This window comes from Pteropus medius, unplaced genomic scaffold, assembly GCF_902729225.1.
Source record: "Pteropus medius unplaced genomic scaffold, Ma_sr-lr_union100, whole genome shotgun sequence".
Classification (NCBI taxonomy): Eukaryota; Metazoa; Chordata; class Mammalia; order Chiroptera; family Pteropodidae; genus Pteropus; species Pteropus medius.
In genome coordinates, this window is record NW_024350325.1 from 2,865,230 (window position 1) to 2,883,758 (window position 18,529).

Sequence of the window (18,529 nt, forward strand, 5' to 3'; positions counted from 1 at the left end):
GTTAATAAAAGTGAAGTGCTTAAAACACTGCTTGTCACATAGGTACTTAATAAATGTAAGCTATTACTATTATTCCTCTTCTTTTCCCCTTCCTTTGGCATCCTCCCAATTCCCTTGCAGTCCACCTTATACTGGTTAAAGAGAACTGTGTGCTATTTTGCTAACAGTTCCCATACTTTTCAGAGTCCTTTGTTCATTCTTTTTCTCTATCATGAGTGTTTTCTTAATCTCATCTCTACTTGAAAATACTCTATGCTCGAACATATTTATTCCTCTCTCTAGGTCCTTTTCAAATCCTGCCTTCTCCATGAAACTTCCTCTTGATCCCCTCAAGAGGAAGTGATACCTCCTTGGAGAGCCCATGACATCCTATTGACACCTCTCTGGATGACTTATCACCTATGCCCTGGACTAGAGCACCATATGTATCCAGTGCTTATCATTCCATTCCCAGCGCATGGATTTGATAAACCTAGAGGGCAGAAACTGTGTTCTATGTGTCTTCACATAACTGTGTTCTATGTGTCTTCACATTATATATGAGTATATGTGTGTGTGTGTGTGTGTGTGTGCGCGCACGCGCACGTGCACGCACGCGTAATTTACTAGAACCAAAAATACACTCTTATGAATCCCTAAGCTTTGATCGTGCTTTGAAGTATATTCTGGTGACACATATGCCACAATAAGAAACCTTCTACCTTTGTTAATTCTTCCTAAAATACATTCACTATGTGTTATACATACCCTATATTTTAAGATTTTAAATGCATTTGTCACTTATCAAAGCCTTGAAACATCTCAAATTCTACAATCAGTGCTGAACAGCATTCAAAACGGAATATAATATAGCTTTAACATATGTTTCACTATGATAATCACTAATAATTCCTTTTTATGGAAAACTCTTCTTTTCCCAAATTCAATGCTGAGGAATGAGATATGTCACCCTATCAAATGTTCTACTGGATCCCTCACCCGGGTTCCTAGAAGAAGCAGGGTGTTCTTCTTGGATCAGTTTGGAAGGCTTTATGGAGAAAACACAGCAGAGAATATTTTAAGCAATCAGAAAGAGTCAGTTTGGCAAAGCGAATGTGCATATTTGTTTTAGGAACCTGGGCACACTTACTGAGATCTGGAGAAACTTGCATCTTCTTTATATAAGTGACCTTGAAGTGAATGAGGCAGACAAGATGAAGTGGCAGGGGAAAAAGAGACTGAAGGGACTGAAGCAAACGCAAGGGAACCACAAGGCAATCAGAAACCAGCACATACGTATGAGGCACGCTGAAGGGCAAAAGATGAGCGCCATAAATCCACATCCTCAGTGAAAGCTGACCTGGGGGACAGAGCTGCGAAACAGGATTCAGAGACAGGCAACTTGCAGTTATCCTGGAAAAAGAAAATAGCAGCGGGAATATAAAAAAAAGAGACTTTCACTGATACTGCTTAATGAGAATTTAATCATCAGTTTAAAACTTAAGAAGAGTTCTGCTAAGTTTCCGGGGTGAGACTTGTTCACAGAACATACACAAATATACTGTCACCACTACAGCTTTTACTTCCACTGCCACTACTGAGAGCTAACATTTACCAAAGGCGTGACATGTATTAACCCAACCAAATGACCGAATAACCCTAGGAGGTAGGTGCTACTACGATCTCTAGTTTATAGATCAGGAAACCGAAGCTTTGAGAGATTAAATACTAGGTAGTAAATATCTAAGTCAAGACACAAAATCAAGTGTGTCTGACTCTCCATAAGATATCTGGGCATTAGCCTTTCAGAAGCAATGCCATGAAGTCTCACAATTTTTTAAAAGAACACAACTTTTTTTTTTCCTAATGGTCCTATTTTCTTACAGCCACTAAAGTTTTTGATTGGTTTGTGCCATCTAAAGAGACAAGCAAGAAATGTACGTTTCTTTCAGAGCTCAAAGTTTCCCACAATGAGCACTGGACGGAAGAAACAGAGAAAGCTCTCTGATGAGCAAACTGTTAACTGCCACATCCCAGAAATGAAGCACAGGCAGTCCTCTGCCAACAAATAGTCCAGTTATGAAGCACATATTCTAAACTGAGAAGAAATACTATCCAGAGCATGCCATAAGGAAAGAAACTTGTCGCCATGGCTTGGTTAAAAGCCAATGTTAGCTAATGATTATATCATCTGGCTCAATATAGCATGCTGAAGAGTTGCAGGATACTGCTTCTTTAGTTTTGGATGTTGTTGGGGGCGGGGGGGGGGTAGGGTGAAAAGGAAGGAAGGAAAAAAAGGAATCAATATGGGATATGAAAATGAAAATAGTTGTGATCATTGACTGTTCTCCTATTATGTTCTGGGCTCTTGACATACATTCTTTTATTTAACCCTCACAACCACTTCGGGGAAATGGCCCATCAGATGATGAAACTGATGCTCAGAGACGTTAAGCAACTTGCTTGAAATAACAGGTAGATTTGAACTTAAGATTGTGAGGCTCCAAAGTCCATGTTCTTTCCTCAATGCCACATAATCCATAAGGAAAGAGAAATGCAGAATTCTAGCTGTTTCCAGGCTCTTCACAGCTCACCGTACACCCAGCTAAATTTTAACCTTTCAAATTCACAAACCATTACTACCTTAAGGAATAGTTATTCAAATATAAGCCACAGAGAAAAAAATTTTAAGGACCAAGAAAAATAACTAGATAAGCATCATAACTTATGTCTATATTGAAATTTTAACACATATTAAAACTTACCTTCTAGCTACAAAAACCTCCAAAGATTTAATATAGAAAGGTTTTATATAAAAGCTAAAGACTTTTACTACTTTTACTAAAACATGTAAGATTTTCTGAAACACTCTATTAATTTTACAATTTATCTAGTTCATTCCTATCCATCTATTGAGTTCTCAAATATCTAATATTCTAAATTCTCCCCATTTTTCTGAATTCAAAACATATTTTAGAACAAAGTCTTCTGGCTCTGCAAATCACATATTTTGTATTTTCATTTTGCTTAGATTTTATTTCAAATGGCCTCCATTCTAGTACCAAAATGTTTTCTATGGCCTCGTTTTGTACCTCCGAATAAATTAGTATAATTCAGTTGAAATCAACATTATTTCTTAATTCACAGAAGGAATGTGTTTGAAGGAATGAAAAGGGGAGAAACCAGAGGAGATATTAGATACATATTTGGTAAACATTTGTACTTTTCATTTAGAATTCCCACCTTAACTCTTTAACAGCACAGAGTCTGCTAGTCCAATTCTTTAGTCTCTTGTTCCAAAGTCCTTTTGGGTGCTAGTTGTGGGCCAGGGGACTGAGCCCCAGTGTAAACTCTCAGAATGCAAGCTTCACAAGGACAGGGGTTTATTTGACTGCTTTGTTCACAGGTGTATCACAAATACGTACAGAGAACCTGGCCCATAGCTACTACTCAAATATTTCTGAATGTTTGGATGCTTGGCTGTAGCCACCATCTTTTTCTTAAATGCTGACCAAATATGTTCAGTAAAGAGTGACTAGAAGAGAGTAAGGGGTCTGGAAATCATGTCATAACTTGAAGAGGAATTACAGAAGCTGCAGGTGTTCAGGCACAATAAGCAGGGTTGTAGCAGGCGCCCAGAGAGGGAACCTTGCTTGCAGTCTAGCCAATAAGCTCTGAGAGTTGCCAGCCATGGGTCTGGGTAAGTCCCTGGGGTCTCAGTCTTCTCATCTTTGAAACAGAACTGCTGTAAGGAATAAACGAACAAGAAAAGCATCTGGCAAATAGCAAAGAGCTTTAAAACGTAAACTGGTATTTCTACATTTCGCCTCTTTTTGTTCTTGGCGAAAAGAGTTAGAGATAACTTCTTTTGAGTATGTGAATGACAATGTGTAAGAAGATTGATCCTATCCACATTATACTAGAAGACAAAAACTCCAAATGCAGAAAATAAATATAAAAAGAGTATGATATTGACCCAATAAAATGCAGATCTCTCTAATAGTGTTCCTACTCATGAGAAGCTGCCCACCAATAAAGATGTCAGATTCTGTCATTATTTTAAACAGAGAACAGGTGATTCAGAATGATTAAGAAACTTGCAAAACCAGGTTTAGTAAGAAGGGGATTAGCTAAAGTATCTGCCAACTTAGATTTTATGATTTAATGGTACGATTTCTTTTGTGTGCATGTGTGGCTGAAAAGCAGTTTTTCGTGATTCTTTGCATATGTATAAACCAACAGTCAGATAACAGGTAGTTTACAATGCAGGCCATGTTGCCAAAAACCTCCCGCCCCACTCGACATCCTCACTTTCCAAAACAGGAGCAGTCATGTCAGCTCACAGGGACCAGAAAATTAAAAACCCCACAAAGTATGTCCTCATAACATTGATGACTGGAAAAGCGTTAAGGGGCATTACACCATTACATAGCCACTGTTCAGATCAAATAAATATTGATTGGGTAAACCTGTCTTAAGTTTCAAGGTTCACCTGATGCAACAAGTCAATTTTAGTGTTAACAATTCTAATTTCTCTTTTTCTTTCCTTTTCCCTATATGCCTGGATGGCATATTTAATTCTGAATAGCAGGTATTACCTTTAATAACAGTTCTACCAATGCATCTATTCATCACCCATAAAATACTTTCCTACAAGACCAGAAAAAAAAAAGCTCTATCATTTACCCACTTAGCCTAGACAATAATACTAAATACTGGGAATATTCAGACCACACAGGAACAGGAGGTTTTACCTTTCTCACTTCAGTAAAATTTACTGGTCTCCACTACCTTTACTCTAATTACTGTTATGCTTCCAGGACTTAAGGTAGTTGTCATTCATAACTTGAAAAAGTAGAATTTGCTTGAAGATGAAGCTTATTTGATCATTTTTACAACATAATATTTTGCAGTGAATGAAAGGATAATAAAGCTAGCTTAAGAGATGAATATGGGATCTAGGAAGCAGGAAAAGGACCTTCTACAGAACAAAATTGAGTTTTGTTTCCAGAGTAGTTTTAAGAGGGAAATGTGGAAAACTTAAAATTTTGTTATTCCAAAATTCATAGCTGCAAAATGTCAACTTCCATCAACAGCTGCTACATATTACTCAGTCTCTTCTGTGTAGATTTTTGAGGGAAAATATATTTGAAATTGTTTTTTATATCAGTGTGTTCTGACATGTTTAAAAAGATCTAGAATAAAAATGTAAGTTTTCTAGGCTGCAGTCTAATTCCACATCTACTTTTTTCACAATGTGAATGACTGCTGGGTTCTTTATAAATGTTTTACCAGTCACTCCTCCCAACTCCCAGTGCATGTTTTGGGTCACAGCATATTTTTTAAATTGACTGCTCTCCGGGTCACCATAGTTCCCCCCCATTCCCTACTATTTTGCTCAAAAAAAAAAAAAAAAGCCATGCCATTTGTTATTCTGTTCTGGATACAAAGACACCAAGAAAGTAAGTTCCAAGAGCTCAAAGAACATGTCCTTTTTTATTTGTGTCTGTATCTAAGTACACAGAAAAACTCTGTACTTGGCAGGCATTCCATAACTACTCAATGGCTATATGTTTTAAAAGAAAGACAAATTAAATTTTAAAGTTTATCTTTGGGCCAACAACCCAATGATTTTATTTGCTTGAAGAATGGCAAATGATGCTGTGAAATCATTGGTTCTGTATGTCACAGTTTGTCAAGAGGTGGCTTGTGAAGGAACATAAACTTCAGTGGCCCTCATATGGGTTCCAACCCTCTAAATTCTAACTTTCAGAATCTAAGTTGTAAATGAACTTTTTTTTCCCAATGGGCTGAATTTGTTGTTTAGGCTTTGTAAAGCCCCCAGAATTTAGTGCCTTGAAACAGTAAGTCCTTACGAAATGGTTATTATCCTTAAAGAAGTTAAACTAAAATATGTTCTGCCAGAAGATGTTTTTTAAGTGTGATAGTCCTTTTAATATATAATGATTAAATCTTTATAGACAGCTATTACTTGAATACAAACCCAATTCACTGAATCTATCCTGTGAATAATTTTTACGATAACAAATGCAGTAACTGATAACAAGATTCGATAAAGCAATAGCTATATTACTCTAATTCAAATTATAAACTGAGCACTTTCTAGCTCCGTTTTAAAGTTACTCAGGAAAGCGATGACTAAAAGGCTGACACGTCAAGAAAACACATTAGCTCTTCTTCAGAGTAACTGCAACGTGCTCTTCCATGCAAAGTTAACATGGTGCTATAAATGGATGGGGATTTTTCTAAAAAGTCGCAGTTACACTTCCTACAGTCACTGCTTGGTTTGTTTTTGGACTCTGAAAAGGTGGCCAATTATCCTAAAGTTTGCATTTAGAGTCAGTGTTGAGGGAAACGAAGTTTAGGAAGAGAGTTAGGGAGGAGAGGAAAGTAAGAACACCACTCTCGTGCCACCAAGTCGATGCTTACGTGCGGTTTCCCCACACACTGGCATGCTCCCCTCCGCGTTTGCCAAGTGTATGTAGCAATGTTCTTCAAGGCTGACCTTATCCAAAGGAGAAAATACAATCTACATGCCAAGGACAGTAGATAGTTAAGAGAGACTATCTTAATAGTCTACAGGTCTACAAAAGAGCTCAGCCTCCTCAGCAGGGTCTTAGTGAGTGCTAGGCCTATTCACAACTCCAACCAGAAGAAAAATGAGAGGAGAGGAAGAGGAGGTGGGAGGAAAAGAAAGCAGAGGAGGGGAAAGAGGGGGGAAGGAGGGAGAAGGGAAGAGGAGAGTAGAAAATATGGAACATTCAATTCAGGAAATAATTTCGGTAGAAGTTCTGTTGAAATGAACACTAGAGAAAAATTACTTTCTCATCTTTAAAATTATTCTACACACATTGTTTTGTTGGGGGCAAAAAAAAATGAAGATTTCTTGTATTCCTTTTTCCACTTTTATTTCGCTCAATAGAAATTACACTTGGTTCAATAAATTGAGCACTTTTTTTTTCCAATTCTTGAAAATGGCTTGAATTTTGGTTCATGCATACAAAGTTAGAAGTGCAATTATATAGTTCAACTTTACTGATGCCCCTGGTCTATGTAATGCATTAAAATTATATGTGATAAAGTGAAGGCTAACTCTTAAAACAGGAGAGTCTTTCCACTGAACTTTAAGTTACCACTGGTACCAACAACTACAGCTGGTGTCTCCCTCATCTCTAATCGTTACCTCCACTGCAGTAATATCATCCTGGCTGCCTTCACCTCCACCTTTCACCACCACACGCAAAAGTTAACCAACAACTATGAAAAGGCTGGTGATGGTCAATCAACAGAAGGGTAAATATTAGATAGCAACTGTATTAAATATTTTCAAAATTGAGATTAGAGAAATGATATGGGTTCTTGAGGCTTTAAGGTTTAAAATCCTCATAAAGATTAATTTACTACTATTTCCAGTAGTTCAATGAAATAAATGGTGCCTTCAGTTTTCAAAGTCACTGGAATAATTATCATTTTTAGAAGTAGACAGGGAATATAAGATACCTAGAGTTGGCCATGCATAAGAATAGAAAAATACTTTAATTTACAAGAATAACAATTTAAAGTGGCAAATACTAGGTTGTTTGTCCTTCATAACCTTTTGTACTCTGTAGCAAAAAAAGATCAGAATAATGTAAATATGCTATTCATTATTCAGAAAGTTCATATGATCCATCTCAGTGAGACAAAATGGCAACATCAACAGAAATTTTATGCAAAGTCTGCTCTTTTTTTGTTTGGTTCACTGAACTAAGTGCAAACCATCTGTTACCTATGATAATCAGGAAAAATAAAAATTCAAACAGCTCTTTTTTTTTTAAAGATAGCACAATAGCACTCCAAACAGAACATGCTTGTTTAAAAGCACTACTTACGAGGTTAAAATCTTAATGACTTTAGATGGCTTAGAACCCATATGTACAGTCTTTATTTTGGGGTTAATATTACATTTTTCCTTGTTTTTTTTTTTTTTGGTAAAAGCATGCTATTTTTAAAAATTAACATCATAAGAATGTCACTATCCTGAAATGGCTTATTCAAATGTTATTTCCAAGAAATTTTAAAATCTAAAAACTACTAAGTTAAAACAATTTTGATCCTCATTTATAAAATTCCTGCCATTTAAGCAGTATACTATCGTGATTAAGACATGCTTCACAAAAGCAGAACGGCCAGATATGAATTAGTGCTTTTGCTAAATCAAAATGCTTGAAATCGAGTCTTCACTCCGCCTTAGATGTCTGACCTCAGATGAGTTATACCTTTTAAGATGTTTCTTAATCTATAAAAAGCGGGCTCTAAATGTCATTCTCAGAAGCTTGCTTCCCGTCCAAATCTGTCTAGCACTGTGCTTGGCATATACATAGTGCCTGCGACTCAGGAACTCTCCCGGCCAAGGAAGCTGGAGATGAAAACTTCCAGCGCTTCGGAAATTGTCCACAGGACAGGTTTCAGTGCAGTTAAGTTTAGAGTATGGAATACAAAACCAGATAACACAACAGTATCTCACCACTGTTAGAGAGGTATAACCAAATTTCCAGGATACTGAGCCTTATTCATGTCTTACCATCTAATGAAAAAGCGATTTTGTTTTAAAAGTGAAATTCAAAGTTTCAGGAAAGTAAAACAAGAACAACCCTGCTTATGCTTTCAAAGCTCTAGTACTACAAATTTTATCAACACCCACTATTGTTTCTCAATGGCATGTGCTTTGTGCTGTTTTCTTGATGAATACAGCATACACAAGTCCTACTCCACCTACACAACCACTATGCCACAAATGTAATGCATTTAAAGAGGGCTTTTTGCAACAAAACATTACAAATCTTAACCACTTACGAAGCAAGTTTTGCAAAAGATAAGAATTTCAATAGGGAAATCAACTTTAAAATTGCTCACGTTGCCTCACTGTTATTCATAAGGCACATGATTAAAGAAACGTGACAAGTAAGAGAGAAAGCTTTAGGTTATTTTATACTTTAAAAACTGACCAGGCTCTGCAGTGACGCCTACGTTGCTCTGTAGTATAACCTCTTTAGTTCTACTAAACTGTAAGTTTATTAAATTTCAGAGATTTCTACAAGAAGATTTACATCAGACTGACATTGAACCATGAGGTTGGATTTCACATAAGAGGGCACTAACTATTCTTATTTATTTTTTCTCATTTATGTATATATTTATGATAACTCAATTAAAATGATCTCAGCTAAACTTAGAATTTATTTCCAGGTAGACACAGAAATCTGGGACTGATTTTTTGGAGAAAAGAAGGGCGGTGATGCCAGAGACAACTAAATTCTGAAGTGTTCCTTTGAGGTGAGGGAACTACTCCTCCCTCATGGCATAAGTGTGAGTGGGCTTCATAGTGTCATTGTCATAGCTTTTTAACTCAGAACTCCCGACAACCACACTCACTTCCGAGCCAGTGCTCAGCCCCTCCTTGGAGGCCATGAGCAGTCTTACAATCAGCAAGATGAAAGGAGGTATGACCAGAAGGCCCCATCCTGCCCCAAAGGCTTCTCTCCTAAGGTATTTTCCCAGGAGCTGAAATGGCTTGTGAATCGCGGGGTCTTCAGGATTTGGGGTTCTGAAACCGCAAGTGTCCACTGCTTGGAATTCAGGGAGTCTTGGAATCATACACTAAATTATTGGGGCAGGAGCATCTCACATGCAAATAAATGTGTGCTTTTTTTCCCACTGAAGTATAATCAGAATGAAGAGAATATCAGACTAAAGAAGGGGGAGGAGCTCCTTGTCTGTATATCAAAGAATTGTAAGTACCAGTTCGAATACAGTTGATCAAAACTGTATGACACTTGCCATGAAGCCTTTCATTAGAAAACACAGTAAGTCAATGGGATCTCTTTTCAACCTGGATCTCTTTAGTTCTCCCACTTGATTCACCTGTCCAATCTTTTAAGACTTGAGCAGTGAAATTTCAGAACACCAGGAAGCTCCACAGAGACTGAACTGCGATCCACAGGGTCATCTCATTCGTCATGTAGCCCATCCTCACACGGCACAGAGCTGTGCTCACTAAAAGGCTGATATAAACTATCAGGATGTTTTCATTTACATTTTACCGGGGTGAGTACCTCAGCAGGTTGCAAACAATCCGTGGACTGTGAGTCCACGCAGAAATAATAAGGACCCTCCGCTTGAAGAGACCAGGGACATTACAGAAGTGAGTGCAGGCATACCTCGCTTTATTGCGCTTCACTTTATTGCGCTCCACAAATGTTGCGCTTTTTGCAAATTGAAGGCAAGACCCTTCGCCAGCAAAAAGATGATTACTCGCTTTATTGATACTAGATTTACTGCGGTTGTCTACAACCAAACCCACAATATTTCCAAGGTATGTAGAGAGTAAATTTCAGGAAGAAAAAAATCACTATCTAAAGCAAGTTTTTATTTTGAAGGGAAGGGGAAAATTTCGTTTAATACAGATGTTCTCTACTTGAAGGAAAAACACAAAGAAGACATTTGTAAACATTTCTGTTTACTAATTTAAGAGAAATTTATTTAAAATTTCATTTATTCATATATTATAATAACACAATGAATATCCACTCACCAAACAATCCAAGAACCTAAAATTAATAAATTTATTGGTCATATAAGAACCAGCAATGGCAGGATAACGATGCATTGTAAACGAAGAGCTATGATTAATGGAATTCTGAGCACTTCAGGTCCATTAAACAAAAACCTTGTGAAGCAATTTTTACCTAGTAGAAATGAACTCATCCCCGGATTCTTTTAAATAAAGATTTGTCTAGTAGACTAAAAATATAAATCAATTTCCTGCCCCACCCCCCACACACATATACTTACCACCTCTCTAGAACAATTATCTTTTTTTAAAAAAAGGTTTCACAAGAACTTGAAACCTGAAAGGTGAAGAAGTGGTACTCAGTTCCCTGTCTTCATGGAATCCCTGTACAGTAAAAGAACTATGTCCGATAGCAACTGAAGACTACAGTAAATAAAATTTTAGTTATATAATTTTTTTAAAAACCCACTTCTTCAACAACAAACTGAACACACTTACTTCTAACAAAAGAACTCTTCCCTCTCTAACATGGAATAGACAAGTATCTCTTCAGCTATTGGCATTTTTATCAGTCTCTTTGTCCATTCTAAAATGAAAGCCAAGATTAGAACCAAGAGTAAGCTGCTTTCCTGGTCCTCAGAGGGTGTTCTGTGGAAGAAGCAACAATGGAAGGGATGGCTGAAGGCCTCTTGTGATCTTTCCATTCTTGACAAGGCCCTTTACGAGTTTTTTAAACTCATTAGTTTGTATAAAGGAACCAAGCTTGCCTAAGCTAACAACTCAACTGTCAGAGTGAAAACTTAAGATAATCTCATGCTCTTAATTTTTTAAAATTATAGTTAATATACAACACTATTAGTTTCAGGTGTGTAACGCTCAACTCCTTAATTTGATTGCACATTTGGAATGGCTTTATTCTTCAATATTTCCACCTAAAATATAATCTCCTAATGGGTTTTAACTTTCCTTTAAGACCTTTCCAGATAGTTTGAATTTTCAGTTAAACATCACAGTTTTCTGGAGGCCCAGGGTAATAATAATGGTCAATTCTACCAACTTGTTAATAATGTCCTCCAAAATGCAAATTTTGGTGAATCGCTCAGCCAGAACTGAAGCCCTAGTGATCCAAGTTTTACCAAAGAGCAAGGAGGAAGAGGAAGGGTAGTGGGTTTTAACAGCAGTGATAGGAACCAAAATGGAGATGACAATACCTAGACTGACTGACCATTTGGTTTATGTGGGGAATATACTGCATAGGTTAAAAAACCAAAAGTTTAGCATAGATTGTTCTTTCTCCTTCTGATACTTTCAGCTCTTTGTATCAAATGGCAGCTTCATCATTCTTTTCCCACTGTGTGTATACCTGTTAACTCCTTCATTCAGTGGTCAGTGCCCAGAGAACAGGGACCAGGCTATTTATTCTTTGCTCCTCTACAGACTCTAGATCTGGGCCATAGATATATACATGTATTCATCCAAAATGGATTAACTTACTGTTGATCATGGAAGACTATAAATAGAATACCTCATAGGATATTCTTAGAATCAAAGTTACAAAGTCATATTTCCTATTCCAAGGGAATCCCAATGTATCAAAACAGTATTCAATAATTTGGATGCACACATAATTGCTAAATACTAGAACTTTTGCATATGAGTTCCACAAAAACCAAATCTAGTTGTTTCTACCACATGGATACCTTCTTTTAGAAACCAAAGGCATAAATGAGGGAGGGAGGAAATAAAACCCACGTACTTTGGGAAAAGATACTTTGCATGTGATTTAGAGATGATGTCCACCCCTAGGACTCAAATATATTTCAATTTCTAGAGATTTTAGTGTGGTTTTTAAAAGTAGAAATTGAACTGCATTCTGAAAATCTGCCACATATTCAGATTAAGGGAGTAAACTGATAAGGTGGAATATGCAAAGAGACCCCAGTTTTTCCTTATGGTTCAATATACCAAGTTAATTCCACTAGTGACTATATCATTGCCATCATTTACCAAAATGACGGCTAGATACCAGAGCCAAGGCAAGAAAAGACCCTAAAACAACACCTTTACCTAATTATGATCAAGTTACTAATTCAAAATATCTTTCTGCCGATATAGCAGAATAAATAAAAAGTGAGCTTTAAGGTTTATTATGTGACTTTTTGAATGAATAAGCATTTTTTAAAAAGCAAAACATATCCAATTATTTTAAAATCCAACTCCCTACAAAATAAAAAGATGGGCAAAAGTAGAAGAATAAAATGAGAGCATCGTAATAACAGTATCGTTCAGCATCTCAATGATATCAAACTATACCCACTGTGATCTCTAGATCTCCACTGGAAAGAAGCGGGCTTTGATCGTGTCAACAGCGTCGCCTTGGGTATAACTGTATGAAGACTTAGGGAGCCTTGATGAAGCCAGAGTGGGTTAAGGAAAGAAAAGAATTTTCCCCACAACTGTGGGAAAAACTAGTAAGAATCAACAAGAGGCACAACAATTCTTTGTTGTATATCGTTCGCAAAATATTCCAAAAATGAATATGAGATAGTCAGGACTTTTTTCCCCCCAACTCCTGGAAGAAAGGTTATGAAATGTCCTTACATCGTCCACCTCACTGCCCAATGCAGGACGAGGCTCAAGTTCTGAGGAGCGGTCCTAGTGTGCAGCACTGGGATGCCTGTGAGGGTGTGGGTTCTATGTATTTGTTTTTTTTGCAGCAGGATAGGGAGAAGACATAAAATTAAATACATGACATTTGCAGCACTAAGTTATCACACAGGACACTAACTTGATGATTCAATCTTGGATGCAAGAAACCCCAAGATTTTCAACAATGTATCATGTTCGTGCACAACCAGAAAAACAGAGAACCACAGATGTCCTGGAGGAGAGAGATCCAAAGTAGAAGTCTGAGAACAGAAGAGCTGTGACCCACATACTCAAATTCAGACTTTTAAACACAAACCACATTAACTGAAATCTTAAAGTCAATACAAATTGTCCTTACCAAGGAGAAAGTTAACTACAGGCAGCAGAGGCCATTCTCACATTTAGTTTAAAAGAGTCCCATAATCACACAAAAAACAATAGTATACTGTTTGCTTCCACAGATTAATATATAACATTTATGTTTACTAAGTTGGACAAGAAAAGTTAATAGGTAAACCATGTTCTGATAATCTTAACTCAGCTAGTTAGAGTCTGATCAACTAGTTAGAGCTTGGTAGAAATGAACCCTCAGTTGGTTTGGTTTTATTGGAGGCATCTACCATATTTTCACAGCCACAGACAACACTTCTGAAATAGCCAGAAAGGCAATTAAAAGGAAAAGAATAGAAGAGTCAGGACAAACTTGTTACTGCAAAACACCAAGCACACGTGTTTTTGATAATGGAATAGTAAGTAGCATCATCATATGCAGTCATGTGCCACTTAATGACTTCCCAGTCAAAGATGGGGAACATATACGATGGTGGTCACATAAGGTTATAATAAAGCGGAAAGATTCTTATCACCTAGTGACATCGTAGCTGTCACAAAGTCGTAGCACAACACACTGCTCATGTGTCTGTGGTGATGCTGATGTAAACAAACCTACTGCTCTGCCAGTCGTTTAAAAGTATAGCACCTACAATTACGTCCAGTACATAATACTTGATAATGATGGAAAATGACTATCTTAATGTCTTTACGATACTATACTTTGTATTGTTATTTTTAAGTGTACTTTCTTCCTATAAAAAATAAAGTTTGCTGTAAAGCATGTAAAGTATGCCATGTTACGCCAGCAGCAGCCTTACTCGTCTTTTGTTTACTGCATCTCTTGTTGCAGCATCTTCTCTTGTGGTTGCTTTAATCTCGTGTTGTTTTCTAGAGTAACATGCTGTACAGGCTTGTAGCCTAGGAGTGACAGGCTATACCGTGTAGCCTAGGTGTGCAGTAGGCTCTACCAACCAAGTTTGTGTAAATGCACTTTATGAGATTCACACAATGATGACATCATATTTCTTTCATCGTTAAATGGTGTATGACTGTGTTACGGAGTGTGTTCCTTGTTTGCTTTCTGGTGTAGACAGTACTGAAGTCGTCTGTTTATAGGTGTTGTTACTTTGTATAAAATTACAACGAAACAAAACTACTCTTTAAAATCCTTTAATGAATGTAAAAATAATTGTAGAATCCCTCTAAAATTGGAGCTATACATTACTTTGGGTTGTCCAGTGCCTGGTAGAGAGTAGGAACTTGGTAATTTTCAATGAAGTAACATACGTTCGAAGACAGACATAACATCCTTCCTCAAATTATTGAAATCGGTGGCATTTACTCAACAATAAAGACATACAGAACATGTGTTATGTGTCAGACATTGTAGAATGAAAAGAATAATTTCATTAGTTTTTTTGATGAAGGCTGTATCTATATGAGGGGGTATAAATGAGTTAACCACTTAGATTTTCAAAAACATGTAGACAAGTGGTATCATGTAATTAAAATCTGAAAGTTAACTTTTTTTTAGTACAGGCATGCTTCAGAAATATTGCAAGTTTGGTTCTAGATCATAGCAATAAAGAGAGTACTCAGTAAAGCGAGTCTTAGTCTTTTTACTGGTGGTGGGTCTTGCCTTCAATTTGTGAAAAAGACAATTATCTATGAAGCGCAATAAGGTGAAGCACAGTAAGATGAGGTATACTTGCATTTAGTTGGATGACAAAACATTCGAATAAGGCACACAGTACTAAACATGTGAATATTTAGAAATATATTCAACAGCAAACATCGCTTTTGTTCTAAATATCTGATATCCAGTAACTAGTCTACAAGAAGCCAGTCCTTAAAAATCAATGTGTTCATATCGTGTTTGGGCAAAAAACAAACAAAACAAAAAAAACAGCAACAGAAAGGTATTTTCAAGATTCTGTTCTCAAAGTTGGTTATTGAGAGGCACCAAAATAAAACCAGCAGATGACTCTGAACAATTAAAATACATACATTTCTAGGTAGACAGATATGGATATATGAAGCAACAAGCAAAGATAATAAAACAAAAGAAGGGACAGAAACTAGGCTAAATAGAGAAGTCACCAAAAGAAAGCCCATAGTGGGCTGGAAAGAGATGAAATGGCCACAGATAGGGTGGCCAGAAGAGCTGGGAAAAACAGTGATAACTTAAGCAAGGAAGCATGAGAAGAGAATAAAAGCTGGGCCATCTAGAAAGAATACTAGGCACCCACACTCAGCAAAGGCAAGCAGGTTTGTAGTAGAAAGCAAAAAAACATGAGCTTTACATTTCTTCAGGCACATATGTTCAAATGACAAAAATATATGAGAATATAAGATGAAAATTCCAGAGTATCCTAGACTTTTAAAACTCTAACGGCTCCCATGTCCCCCTTCCAGCCTCTATTCTTCTTTTCAGACTCTTAACTCTAAGTCCCGTGATAATGATTACAAACTTTGGAATCGAAAGGGCTTTGCTGACATGCTAAAGAGGCCAAAGAGTCTGCAAATTGAATCCTTGCAGATACCACCCAGAGTTTTACTCTGGTCTCCAAGCCCGTGGCAAACTCTAAGAGATCAAAATGCCTTAAGGTAAATCACATCCCCTAATCAAGTGGAAACCAAGTGAGGGGTCAAGGAGGAAATGTGAAAAATCCTGATTCATAATGTGATCTCACAGAGTCAATTCAGAGTAGCCAACTAGCAAATTTTTAGTAAAGGGAAGAAACAAAAAAATGCACTGAGAAATCATTGCATGTTAGTACAATTAAAAGAAAAAAGAGATTTAATATTACAAAAGGGAAAAACCATAAGAGAACTATAAGAAAGTACATAATTTGAATACTCTTACCCTGTACATCCCCTAGAAAAAGACCATAAACACAAATGTTTGCAATTTTCTGAGGAGATAATTATTATTAATTCTGAGGGAGAAAGAGGCAACTGATTGTAAAGACTGGCTGAGGCAAGAATGAGAAAGTATCATATAAGAGGACACACACCTAATTTCATAATCCAGGCTCCCTGCCAAGATTCACGTATCATATCAGAGGACACACACCTAATTTCATAATCCAGGCTCCCTGCCAAGATTCACATAGCTCTATTTGAATAACATCTGACCATACCCCCTCATTAAAAGAATGAGTCTTTCTGTACAAAAGACTAGATAACTCTTATTACCAGTCCTAAAAGAGTCACATCACCTAAACAATATTTCAGGCAGTTCTGCAGAAAAATTGAAAGTTTAAACATTTTTACTCCCGAGATCTAGGTACTGTTTCCATTTCGATGACCCTGTCAGCCTATTTCTTTTAAATATCTCTAAGAGACAGTCTTTGAATAAGTTAGTCCATGGATTGGATGTACTCTACAGAAGTTATAAAGTTCTCTGGAGGAGCTATACTCTAGTGATGGGCCTCGTGATTCCCTAAGCGTCAAGAATGGCATTTCGCGTTTAAGGATGAACTCTACATGAAATAGCCTTTAAAAAATATAGCCCATGTTAAACGGGTTTAAAACTGCAACCCATTTACTTTAAAACACCCTAAACGCCACTTTACCTGTCCTGTCAGTCCCGGGCAAGTCTAGGATGTGAGAAGCCTTCCAGAGCTCCAAACGGTGTTCTATATTTAAACCAAGAACCTCAAGGTAGGCGAAGGCGACATCAAGGACCCATCAGTGTGCAGAAAGCGGGGAGGCCCAGTTTGCCCTCCCAGAGAGGGGTGCCTACAGACATTCGGGACAATAGTGACAAGAGGGACCCCGTGAAGTCGCCTTGCCAGGCCGCTGCGGACCCGATGCCTCGGGGGCACGACGGGGAGAAGCGCAACCCGGGGTGCAGCCCTAAGGACCAGGTTCCGCGGCGGCAGCCCGGGGATCCTCCGTCTCGGCGTGGCTGGAGCGCGGCCTCCGGACAGCTGCGCGCAGCTGGACGCGGCCCTCTGCGCCCCCGCCCCAGCCCTTCCGCTGGGCGCGGGCGCCCAGGCAGCCCCTCGCCCGCGGCCCCACCGCGTGGCCGGAGGCTTGGCAACTTACTGGGGCAGTGCCAGGGCCGCGCCGAGAGGACGGTGGAGGGCGAGCGGCTGGAGCACGTCGGGGATCCGTGGCCGGGGAAGGCTGGAGGAGCGGCTGCCGCGTTGCTGGTCCGCGCGGATAGGAGCGCCCGGGTCGCCGCGCTGCAGAAGGCGGGCTGGGCACGTGCGCGCCCTTCTGTGTAGCCACACGGGGGGCGGGACGCGAGGCCGGGTGGCGCCGCCCCCTTCGCGCCCCCGCGCGGCCCCTCCGCCAGGCGAGCCCAGAGACGCCGGCCAATCCGCGGTAGGCAGTGTCCCGCCGCCGTGGCTTTGGGGTCCCTGCACCGCCTGCAGCGCGGGCACTCGTGAGCGTGCGCTCGCCTGGGGCTCGGCGAGTGGGCCTGGGAAGCGGGGCTCTGCTGGAGGGGAAACGGGGCGGTCCCGGGATTCTTGCTTTCCCTCGAGGGCCCATCTTCAGGGGGCTTTCTGAAGCTGCTTCTAAGCAGCGTTCTTCCGAATGGAAGAATTTGTAAATAAGAAAATAATGATAATAAAGTAGAATTATGATCACAATAGACGCCCAAATGCGTGCGCTTTGTCAAATAGTACTACTTCGCCGATTAAAAACCATAAAAGTTTAGAAAAATATGCAGTTGCTATTTTGAATAGGTAGTCATGATTATTTGAGGTTGGGCTATAAGAAAATGACATTTGGTATTTCCAAGAGAGCAAGAGAAGTTACACAATCAAGGCATTTCATACTGTGCTACTATTTACCTTAGGAGTCTCTGATACGATGAAAGTCATAATGTGAAACTTAATTTTAATCCAAAAAGAGGCAAAACAATGACAATGAATTGAACAGTATGTTATTTTTGTTTGATAGAAAAGCCTATCTTATTTTGTTTAAAATTGGTGGTAAACACCCCTTTATTCATTTACTAGTAATACTATTAATTTTAGC

At 38.5% G+C, this 18,529-nt stretch overlaps 1 protein-coding gene across 2 annotated transcripts in view; it reads right to left on the reverse strand.

The window, feature by feature from the left end:
• The window catches only part of SLC7A2 (solute carrier family 7 member 2), a 58,154-nt gene extending 40,416 nt beyond the window's left edge, over positions 1-17,738 (reverse strand). Inside the window, exon 1 of one of the 2 annotated variants that reach the window (XM_039839306.1) lies at positions 17,588-17,738. The gene's annotated coding sequence lies outside the window, so the exon portion shown is untranslated. Of the gene's footprint in view, positions 1-17,112; positions 17,482-17,587 lie in introns of those variants that run through there. The other variant, XM_039839309.1, reaches the window with a different exon arrangement.
• Positions 17,739-18,529: the final 791 nt, after the last annotated feature.